General features: G+C 35.4%; 1 protein-coding gene across 3 annotated transcripts in view; it reads left to right on the forward strand.

The window, feature by feature from the left end:
• Positions 1 to 12143, forward strand: part of BNC2 (basonuclin zinc finger protein 2) — a 346936-nt gene that overhangs the window by 59229 nt on the left and 275564 nt on the right. The gene's annotated exons all lie outside the window — the stretch shown is intronic.

Consider the following 12143-nt stretch of genomic DNA (forward strand, 5'->3'; position numbering starts at 1 on the left):
AGTGACTTTCAACAATAAATGTGTACTGTAGTCTTCTTCATGGAAAAATAAGACATCCCCTGAAAATAAGACCCAGGGCATATTTTGGCATTTCAAAAAATATAAGAGAGTGCCTTATAATCGGGGAAACAGGGTAACAAAGATGGTACAACTAACATATTACAAATTGCAGGTTAGGAAGAAGTTTATGACTTCACCTGTATTTTGAAACGTTTAAAGTGTAAAAAACCCTAACAATTAATTTAACTTATTTGCTTCCCTTTGGTCTAAAGATACTGGTAAAATAGTTTTGTTATGTAAGTAAATAAATAAAAAATACAGTTTTTTTCTTTATTTCTTGTGAGCTGATAAATTCCTCTGCTTCATTCTTCTGCTCCACTCCTATTAGTTACATTCTTCCTAGCGGTCGCTGTGCACTACTAAACACCTTTCTCTTATGTTATAGAGAAGAAGAGAGGAGGGCGATGTGTAGTCCTGTCCTATAGTAAAAACACTGTTTGTACTGTATAATGATTAAGTGTTGTCGCTGTAGGACCGTATGTGTGGAGAAAAAAAAAATGCAGTCACTACTTTTAAGGACTGGTAAGCTGCAATATATTGCATTTTTCTTCTTGGGTTTAGACATACTTTAATGATCTCTCACAGCATAGGCAGAATTTGGAAAGGCATAAAACCTAAGGGCTCGATGCCCAGGCTTTACTACATACTCTTCCAGCTGGAAGGATTTTAAATTATTATAACTGTTTTTGAAAGGAATGCTGCCAACTTGCAGGGCAATAACTTCCTTTATGGGAGGTATTGTAAAGAGTTCCAGGGCTGCTTTTAGACATACTTTAATGCAGGGCAAACATCACAGTGGTCCTCCATCAATATGAGCAGCAACCAAATATCTCTTAAAAGAAATATATTTTTTAAATTTCTCAGCATAACAGGAGAATAAATGTTAAAATAAAAAATTAACAAAAACATTAATTTGTATCTATGAACCCATATCTTGCTGGTTTTTGTTTTTATTACAATTTATCATTGGTTCCTACAGCATTTTTCTGTTTTCAGACCAGCTTCAATTAAGAATAAATGTAGTTCAGACTATGGTAATTAATTATTATTTGTCCCCAATTCCCGTTTTTAATTTTGCTTACCCACCAATATTGATGAATTTGTCTACTTGGAGAGGTCTGCTTGTTAAATTGGTAGGGGGGCTGGGGGGTATATAACTTCAGAACTCCCAGCAACTTGCACTATCATTTTTTTAAGGAGATGGCCCGCCAGAGAGAATGAAGAGTGAAGAACCCTACATGTCTTGTCAAGGTCACTAGACTAAATTCCCTTGGGGAATTCAATTACCACAAGGTTCTTACAAAGGGACATTACAACCCCCTGACCACCAACATTGTTCAGCCCTTTTGCTCAGTTCTCTCTGCATCCCAACCTTGAGAACCAATGCTAAGCCCCTTCCACACTTTCTCTCAAGGAATACTGCAAAGAACATTTTCCTTCTGGTTCACCCAAAATAAATCATTGTCTAGGCTTGGCCGATGAATTAACATTCTTCTATATTTAGCTTTAGAAAAATACATTGGTAATATACAATCCTGGGTCCTACCTACAGTTTTTAAAGATCAAACAAACTGATTCAACATTTGGTATAATATAGAATGTGCACCTGGGTTTCCCCTACTACTTTTAGGAAATCGCTCTGGCTGCTGTTCCTCTCTCTCTTTTATTCCTCCATGGGAGCATGACACACCCCAGGTGTATACAGAAAAAGGCATATTCCTTTTCCATAAGGAATGGGTAAGGCAGATATCCCTTTCACTGACAACCCTGACTTACTATCTCACTGATAGTAAGCTCACCAAGATTGCAGAGGATGCACTTCATCAGTGAACCTGGGTGATCCAGCAAACCTGCAATGCATCTGGTCCAGGATTGAAAACATTTGCTAACAAATAGCAAATGACTTTTAGGAAATCAATTCCAGGTTTTCTGGATCACCCAGCTTCACTGATAAAAGTGTGTCCTCTCCAGCCTTGGGGAGCTTTGGTATCTTTCCAGATGACTTTTTTTTTTTTTTTTTTTTATAGAAAACTACACTTCTTTAAAAGAGAACTTCACCAAGTGTTATATGATCTGCTTATGAACTCAATTAAAATTCTTCTGATTTTTGGAAGTGTGTAGTTTGAGACAACAGGGAAGGAGACATCATTAGCTTATTAGCTCTGACTGCATCTGTCAGCATTTAAGCAGGTATCTGGTAGGGAGGTTCCTTAAAACTTTAGAAAAATTATAAGTTATAGCACTGTGAACTGGTGTGGTCAAGGGACATGGGAGTGCTATGTACTATTTAGGCAACAGGCTGGGGTGCACTGGGGTGACGTGGTTGATCCAAACACATTCTGCATCAAAAAATCATGCAGATAAAAAGGCAGCAATCGCCCTTTTATTTAATTTGGATTGTCATTAAAAAAGCCAAACTGGTGTTATGGTGATTTATGGATTTGTGTAGTTCCTATTCTGTGATATATAATACTACTTGTATAACATACTAAGTGTATAGAACTTTAGAATGTACAATCTGTGCTTTGCCCATGCAGAATATACCTGTTCCTATGAACTTGATAAACACGTCTTTCTGTAAAAAGATCACTTTAGGTATTATTGAAAAATGTGTATAACTAACAAAAGCCATCGTTCCAAGCATATCCATTATTGTGGCATCAACACAGCCGCTTGCTCTTTTCACAACAGATATATTCCTCAGTGACTGAGCCATAATGACATTAGAATTTCATGTGGCTACATTTCTGTCTTCAGCACCCCCATTTATAATGGTGTTAATGGAGATGCAATAAAAAGCTTACATTTTTAACTACAAGAATAAAATATGTCTTATTGTCTTCCTGTGTCCCTAAATGATTTTTTTCTCAAATCCTTGCTTTTTAAAACTCAACTTTGGACAAATATTAGGGACTCATTCATTCATTAGTACATCATTGACTAAAAAGCATCACAATAAACCAGTAAGTTGTGTTGCCGTGCTAGAGTGTTAACAAAGCACATGCAAACAGTAGGACAAAACAAAATAACAGAGAAATAATTAGTCTGCTGCTTTTTCTTTTACTGTCACTTACAAGGCAGAGCAGGGGCAAGACCTGTAAATGTTACTAAACTGCAGTCAAGCAGTCAAGAAAGATAAGGTGTCCTAACCTGCCAGATAGGGCTGTGCTGCATGGCAGATCTGTGTTAACCTGAGGACTAGGCAGACAGAAATGCATATTGTTTGGCAAGTAAAACATCTCTCATGACTATTTCAGTTATGTGTTTAGCTATTCCACTTGAAATTTAGGATTAATTGCACAGATTCTTATTGGTGTCTAAATACACTGAAAACATTTTGGGCAAAAAATGGTACTCCCTCAATTCAGCAGGTTTATGCTATGTCTGTCTTCTTCCTCAACATGTCATTTACATAGAATACATCGTAAACAAACCAACAGACAAAAGGACCCAAGGTTAATTTTGCTAGAAATCATTACACATGTGAAATCATACACATGTGACTTTCTTGCATTGTATGCTTACATCCACTAGACTGCACTATAATATATCTTGAGATATATAAAGAAAGGGCTTGATTTACTAAAAGAAAATTCCCAAGAGCAGGGACAAATTACTGTTAGGATCATTGGTGTACTAACAGTGTAGTTTCACATAAGTGGATTGATGTATGGCCATCCAGAGGTCCAGTTCCCCTTATATATATATTGGTATATCCCATATATGTATATTTTATATATCTATATAGAGTGTATACCACAAGTGCATTTTGCTAGCATTAGCTAGGACAAGCATTAAAAAAATCCTCCTAAAACTGTCATCATTTACTCTTTTTCATCTTCTCAAATATCCATAAATATTTTGCCATATTAGGATATACTCCATTACATTGGACATGCTTCATTTTTCCTGATATGTTATTATGTAAACCAAATGACTTTTTCTGTTGCACAAATATAATTTCTTCATCCTTAGCATAAATGCTCTTCCTTGTTATCTTGTCACTATGCTTTATGCTACCTCTACTATGCAAACATGTGGGCTATAATTTTTCTCTCTAGGCAGCCCTGCAATCAGGTTACTGACCTCACATTTCTCCACTGCAGTTAAGCAATTTAGTGTAGTAGCCAACCTTCCTGTGACTGCCTGTGACTGGGCAATGAAGAAACTGCAGTCCGTTAAAGAAGCCATCCTTGTGTTAGGTCCGTTTGTCAGAAAGCTCATGAAGTTAGATTGACAACACTGAGCAATGCAGTAATGACAAACTGGTATAGATTGCTAACTCTCCTCTTCCATTGTCAGTCTTATGCAGTTGATAGCTGATGACTAAAATAAATATTGACTATTTATTTACGAATATATGACTATATATGTATATTTTGATACCTACCAACAATTATTCTATAATTAAATATATTCTATATTCTATAAATTGAACATCTGCTGCCCAAAAAACCACAAACCCAGCTTCCTGGTTTAGCTTGTTATTTTTAGTTGCTTTTCTTTGTACCTTGAGTAACTTTTCTAATATAGTCCAGGCTACCCTCTCTAAACGTAGCTCCATTTTTAAAGACTCTTATTTTCCATGTATTTTTGTTTCTTCTGCCCTTTCTGATATCAGGTCATAATCCTGCAAATAGGCAACCCATGGTTCATAAGAAGCATAGAATCAAAGCACAGGGGATTATCTAATAATATACCTAATACCTAATAATGTGCACTGTGTTTGTACCATAAAATCTAGATTCTAAAAGTATGTGCAAATATAATACCATAACAAAGTTGAGTTTAACAGACAAAAAGAAAAGTACGCATCCGTAAGATTCTCTATTATTTGCTGGACCCATACAAGGAAAAATTGGTAAATTAAGAATGACTTCAGTCTATCTAAAGAATCAATTTATGCTAAGGGGCATATTCTATATGATCTGAAGCCAACGGCAACAATTCTTATTGACAGCAGCTGGGATATTTTGTGGCTTCAAAGGATATGGAATCTGTCCTGTATATAAAGAAAAATTGATCTGTGTGTGTTCTGGAGCTGCCTTGGTAGAATACTTACAGCTGCAAGCTGCTGTTATATTTTCATTCAATAATTTTTCTACTAAGCATTTTAGAAAGCCGCTAAACTGTTCAAGTACAAATTACTTATTCATGTAGGAATTTTTTCATGCGTCTGTGTGTGTTTAAAAAAAAAAAAAGACCTTTGTGCAGTGAGCAAAACATTGGATGAATACAAATATTTCCTATTTATTCAAAATACATAATTAATTACTGACATCAACACAACAGTGGGGTACGGTACCTTTCCCTTGGTTTAATATCATACAAAACTTTGCCTCTGAAGATGCTAACAATAGGATCTCAGTCAGAGTCTGTGGCAAGTGTTAACTAATGATCAGGAACCTTAGCAAGTGAAATAAATAGACAATTTAATAAAGACGGCTGATACAGTTTTCTGTTCAGTTATAGTTTATGTTACAATTTATACTGGGAAAAGTTTGGACATATCTTAAACATTACAGTTCAAATCTGATATTTTAGGGATACATGCTTACTATTTTGATGGTGGAAATATAGTGGTATGACTTTCTATTTAAAACGAACTTTAATGTCAAGAGGCTGATTGGGCTTTTCCAATCACAATGCACAAGCAAGCACAGTCAAGTCTGGCCTAATTTTAACAGTAGTTAAAGTTCGTGCCCCCCAACCCCCCCTCAAGTTAAAAAATTTAAAGTGCCCATGCAAGGTACTGTTTTCTAGCATTATATTGTACAAATATGTATTATATTTTTAAAAACTGGATAACAATAAGTTTTGTTCATCTTGCATTGATAAAATCAATTGTGGCTTCCTAAAGTGGTTAGGTTTTAGCAAATGTATAGCTGCTATTTACCAAAAACAGATCCCAGGACCTTAGACCCTATTCATACCTGAGATGGAAAACTGTGTGGTGGGAAAAAAACACACTGCCGGTAACATTTGCATACAGTTGCGATAGCAACCACACATCCACTACAGTAGCTGCCAGCAGGCTCATACAGTAAATAGGTCCAACCACTCTTATTTACTTGTAATAATTTTGTTTTCACTACAGATCAGAATTATTTGGAATTTCTGGTTTGGTCCTACAGCACAGGAACATGTATTGCCTACACTTTTAAAATCTCTATCTGTTATTATACATACTAAATGTTATGTATGATGGCCTAATTCTATCCACTATGAATGCTATTTAAACGATGAATGCTCACAATTTGGCAGGCTTATTCTGATACCTATTATGTAGTTTATCTATAGTGAATGAGCTGATACCTCTGATTCTTTACATACCTAACAGACTTGAATGTAAACCAAAATTTTTTTCCCCCTCAAAATATCATTAGAAAAAGATTTTCAGTTTTTATACTGGGGTCACACCTGCAGGTGGTGCTGTGTCCTTGTATAAAGTGTGTAACAAACTTGCAATTGGAGACATGACACATAGGTTTGTATTACACTTTACATGAATACATAGCATCATCTACCAGTGACCAACAATAATGCACAAAAGATCATTTAAATTTAGGAACAAGTGATCCATCGTAACAGGAAAATACAACAAATCTTGAAGGAAAAAAAGATAAACCAAATGAGCCCATGAAACTTTAATTCATTCTACTTTTAAAGTGTTTTACAAATACCACACCATTGATGTAATAATCCAAGTTAATTTTATTAGCATTTCTATTAATTTATTTTTTTTTGAATGTTAGTAGTGATGTCCATATTTTGTGCCTACGTTTATACTCGTGTCAAAGCATTTTCCTGTACTTTTAGATAAAAATAAGTTTGGTTTATAGTTTGATCAATTTATATTTGAGTATAAACAGTATATTAAGGACCTACAATTTTGTTTCTTTAAAATGGAATAAATGTAACTACATCCTCCATGATTTGCATCATAATTTTCAAAAAGGTATGTTGATTACAAGGAATACCGGTGTCAAATTTTCTTTGAGATTTTGGTATTACCCATACAGCTGTTTGTGACACTAAATTTTACATTATAAGTTAGTTGATTCTGAGGTATAACTTGTAAACTATATATACTGTCACAATCAGGAGAATCCTAGTTCTCTTTTTGGAATATACTTTATGTAATTTTGTTGCTTTTATGTATAAATGTAATGTATATGTAACAATCCAGTAAACAGAACTGACAGCTCAAGCTAATTGTTAAAGAAATGATTTTGTACTAAATACAAGCTAAATCCTAAAATGATATATGAACCTCTCGACCCACAAATGTGCTATAGGTTTTTCATTGAAACTTTTCATCCATATGAGTTTGTGCAGTACATTTAGATGACTACCTTTTCTTGCCTTATTCAACCCACATTGTAAGTACTTGTTGTTTGCAGCAGTACATGCTCTCTTTTTTTTTTACCTTCTTCAGACTTAACTGTTGAAGGGAGCACTGTGCATTTACTTGCTGGGGGAAAAAAACTACAATGCAGTTGGGGACAGGGCTCAACACAAAGACAAACCGAAAACTTTTCACTCCTTAAACCTTCCTTTTTGTAAAATGCCTCCTTTACCTCCTGTTCAGTGCCTGTACCTTGTTTTCTGAAGGTTTCCTGTTTTTCAAGGTTAGTTTTCTCTGGCAAGCAAGGCTTGCTCTAGTCTCCTCTTTTTTCCTAAGAACATAATTAACCTAACAATGAGGCAAAAGGGTGGTCCTGGTTGAAAGATTGGCTGTGGGAGTGGCTGTGGTTACGTGTACAGTAAGCATCTTGACAACCCCCACCAATAACCACCAGCAATTGTTAGGCGCAGCAACCCTTAACACAGTAACATCATCCACAAAAACTCCCAGCAACCTGGGTGATCCAGCTAACCTGGAATGGATTTGCAAATGTTTTAAATTCCGGACCAGATCTTTTTCACGTTTTCTGGATCGCCCAGCTTTACTGATGAAAATGTAGCCTCTCCAGCCTTGGAGAGCTTTAATAAATTAGGCCCATAGTCTGAGGCAGAAGATTTACTGTCTCCTGACATGTCAGTAACATGCTTTGAGATTGCTCAAGAGCAATAGAAAACAACCTATTCTTACAGAAGCAAAACAAGTTAATGCCTTTTTCTAACACCTCCTTTCATACAGTGGAAAAAATCTATAAACTTATAAATTCTACATCTATATATGTCATTTGTAAACACATATTACTATATATTAGAAACAGACGCACTTCAAATATAGCTAGCAGAAAGTCCAAAAATTAGCCACATGCAGCAAAGGCCAACCAAGAGGGCAATCAGAGCAGGTTTAACCTGTAGTAGTGTAACAGCAATATTATGTTTCTCATGTTTTCAGAAATAGTGAATTATCGAAAAGAAAGGATCTGTAAAAAAAATTAACAGTCTAATATAGTTGTTTATTCATGTTAAAGATTTAACTATGAAATTATGATACCCAATAACCTTATAGAGCATCCATATCCAGCACGTTTTCAACCATTTGTTGTAATAAAGTGTACAAACTACAATGTATGATACATTGGAAACCTTTGGAACATATTTAGCAATAAATACACTTCAAAGTTCAGTTTATTTCCCCTAAACTGACATTTTGAATCTATAAAATTCATGGACATGTAGCTAAAGTTTTACCAAGTAAATTAGAATTCATGATGTGAATCTTGAAACAAGTTGAAATCCCTTTGTTTTGAAACTTGATTTGGCAGGATGAGATGAGACGGACTTGGCAAGTACTAGGTGTCACATCAGAGAATGCTGCAGCTGCCATTGTGCCATTAAGCCACATGTGTGGGAGGACATTAATTTTGCAGTAGACATTAAGGATTAGACATCCAAGCAACCAAACCATGGACAGAAATTACTAAAAGAGTTTAATAAAACCAGCAACTTGTAAAAAAACAGTTAATGTTTCTGTATTGCCATTGTTCGTTGTTATAAATGTGTTCTGCTTAAGTTACCTAGTACAATGCTTTCAATAATTCATTAGGCTTTATTCCAGCTTTTAATACAAGCTAGGCTAACTTAACCATCCTACTCAGTGGTAAGGGTATTTAGTCCTATAAGCATTCATTTAATCTTAACTCCTAAGTTATTTTGCCATTAAAGATGGAACAGGTCAATAATTTGTCTGTAGCATTGTTTTTACATTCCAAATTCCAGGACAGTGCACGTTTAGTATTATTGCTAATATATTATTACTAAGATTTCTTCTACTTGATGTAAATGTGATGAAAGTATGTTATAACAATGGTTAGGTACTACAGCAGATATCACCAACTGATATATCATACACATAGTTCTGTAATCACAGGGGAATCCCAATGAAAACTTGTTGTTATGGAATACTTTGTTTGCACATGATTAAAGTACTTAAGCACTATCCTAATAAATGTATTTTTGGGCCAAATAAAAAATAGGTTTTTCATCACTTACTCAAAAGTACATCTGTATTTACATTTTTCATTTAGTTCCCCTGAAATTTTCCACAAATACTAGTTGATCCTGCCTGTGAAGTTCAATATCTTGAGCTTTCTTTTGTGCCGTGTTACTAGGAACGATGCTGCACTGGGCCTAAATTCCGAGTAGAGTTGCCACTCTCATGTGGGTTGTGGGATAAAAAAAATGCAGGGGGGGGACTTCTAGCATTGTCACAGCTGTTTACCAAATATAAACCTTGTCAATCAGCACTTTACCTCAACCTGTTACTGAAACCCTCCCACTGTGAGCTGCAGCATCCGGGAGAGGAGTCTGTGAGTTACAAATGAAAAATTAGGTTCAGCCAGGGAAGATGAAGGATTTTTTTGTTTACTTTATGTTGTATGCTATACAAAGCTGTTTTTGACTAGAAGTACATCTCTGCAATGCATTCAGTACAAAGCTGGTGTTGTCTAGGAATGCAACAACATAAGCATGCCCTCAGCAATACATGACAGAAGGCATCAAGCATTTCTCCAGCACCCTTCCTGGTCCACAATTCAAACATGTTCTCTTTAATTTAAACACTTTAAACTCGAACCGTTCCTTCATAATGCTTATTTCAAGTATTTTACCATGTGCTTTTTTGCTCTTAATGTTTTTTTTTTGCAATACTATTTAATGAATCAGCCACCTTAGGACCTGTAAGATATCCGATTCTCAAACTAACTTATCATGTGCAGATATGGCTTTAGTCATACACTGTATGCCGGATATATTATGCAGAATTGTGTCTCATGAGATCATATATTTAACTGAAGTTTTGCATTTGATTTATATGTTTTAAAAAAAGTCTGTTACAACATGTTTTTATTTGTGTTAGGTATCTCAGGTAAAATAAATTTCATTTGTGTTAAATGCCAGGGATAATCGGTCCCAAAAAACTGTTTTTTTTAAGTGGCATTTTGCCAAAAAGGCCTTATTATCACCAAATTTAAGGAGCAAAAAGAATCATAGACGAAGCCTTAAAAGCTAACACAATAAATTAAAAAAAAAGAGGAATGAAACTTACTTGACAGTATTGATCAATCAGTTTTGCTAAATTAATGACAAAAGATAATCAGGGTCTAAAATGTATTATTATACAGATTTATAATGAAGAGCTTACCAATACATCAATCCTTCAAAATGTATATATATTATAATGTTTACCTGTGACTACATTAACAGTTTTGCTTGGATTATTAGACACAGAAGACGTAAACACTCCCCTGTTCTAGAGTAGATGTTTATCTAGACTGTCAGTCCTGGAGGCCACATGATCTGAGATAGAGAGACAGTCTGAACCCCAATCTTCTCTCTTAGTGGATTTCTCAAGATCAAACAGCCTGGGCTTCAAATATATGTCCTTATTAGCGTGTGTCACATTATAAATGTAGATGAAATGATAACTTACAACTAATCATATTTTATGTAGAGCTTAGCAACTTTTTATTTTTTAAATCCTGATAGCTAAAATTTTCAAAAGACATATTTTGGACAGAATTTGCATTGATTGTGCATCCAATAAGATCACATTATGTGTATTTTCCAAGTGTCACCATGACCTAGACTTGTCCAGTTAGATTTATGGAATTGTAAACATTTGAGGACTCTGAATTAAATTCATCTCACTATCTGTTTTTTGTTAGTTTTAATGAATTTGGCTAATAAAATAGTGAGCAGATCGGCAACACAGTTACCAGCTTGTCATGTTTTACAAACATGTTTAAGGTTTTCCTCATGAAATATGTTTTTGTTAAGTTTAGTATGGTTTGTAACACTGGCAAAAGTTTGGTGTGAAAGTAGCAAAAAGGTTCATACAGGCAGATTCATCCTATTTTAGGATTGGGTGATCCCGTTCAGCTCCCCCTGACTGCCACTTTTCCAGTTACTTGGTCAATTACCGAGCATCTGCACATCTGGCATCTGATGGCACTGAGTGGTACTGGTACCCCCATTCATTCTCTTTGGGGCTTCCACAGGAAGAAGCTACATGTAGCTTCTCCTCAGAGGCAGCGTTTCTCTGGCATGAGGAAGCAGTAAAAGCATCACAACCTCATGGCCAGTGTGAACATAGCCTAAAAATGTAAACTCCCCCTGAAATAATTGCATTTAGAAAATAATATTTTTTATGGCAAACTGCAGGAAAAATTGTATCTTTTTTAAAAACTTGCTTCCATTATAAAATATTATTTAAAGCAAAGGTAAACTCAAATGAAAACAAAACAAAACTCACCTTTAGCTTCAGAGATTTGTCGATCCATCTGGAGGTTTCCTGGATCAAATCCCACGTCATTCTGCTATCTTCCTTTGTCTCAGTGTTGAGGAAGTGCCTGTTTTCCAGTCTTTTTTGACCTTCTTCTACCTTCTTTTTATGCCACTCGATCTCGCAGGCACAAGATTGGGTGACATACCGTGTTTCCCTGATGACAAGGCATCCCCATCAAATAAGCCACCCCCCGATTTTTGCTCAAAAAAATAAAATAAAGAACCCCCCGCAAATAAGACACCCACCGATACCTGCCACTGTGTGTCTCTGTGTGACTCCTCGATGCTGGCTGCAGTGCAGAGTGAAACTGAAAGTAACTTCAAAGGACAAGCAAGCTGCT

This window comes from Pyxicephalus adspersus, chromosome 3, assembly GCF_032062135.1.
Source record: "Pyxicephalus adspersus chromosome 3, UCB_Pads_2.0, whole genome shotgun sequence".
Classification (NCBI taxonomy): Eukaryota; Metazoa; Chordata; class Amphibia; order Anura; family Pyxicephalidae; genus Pyxicephalus; species Pyxicephalus adspersus.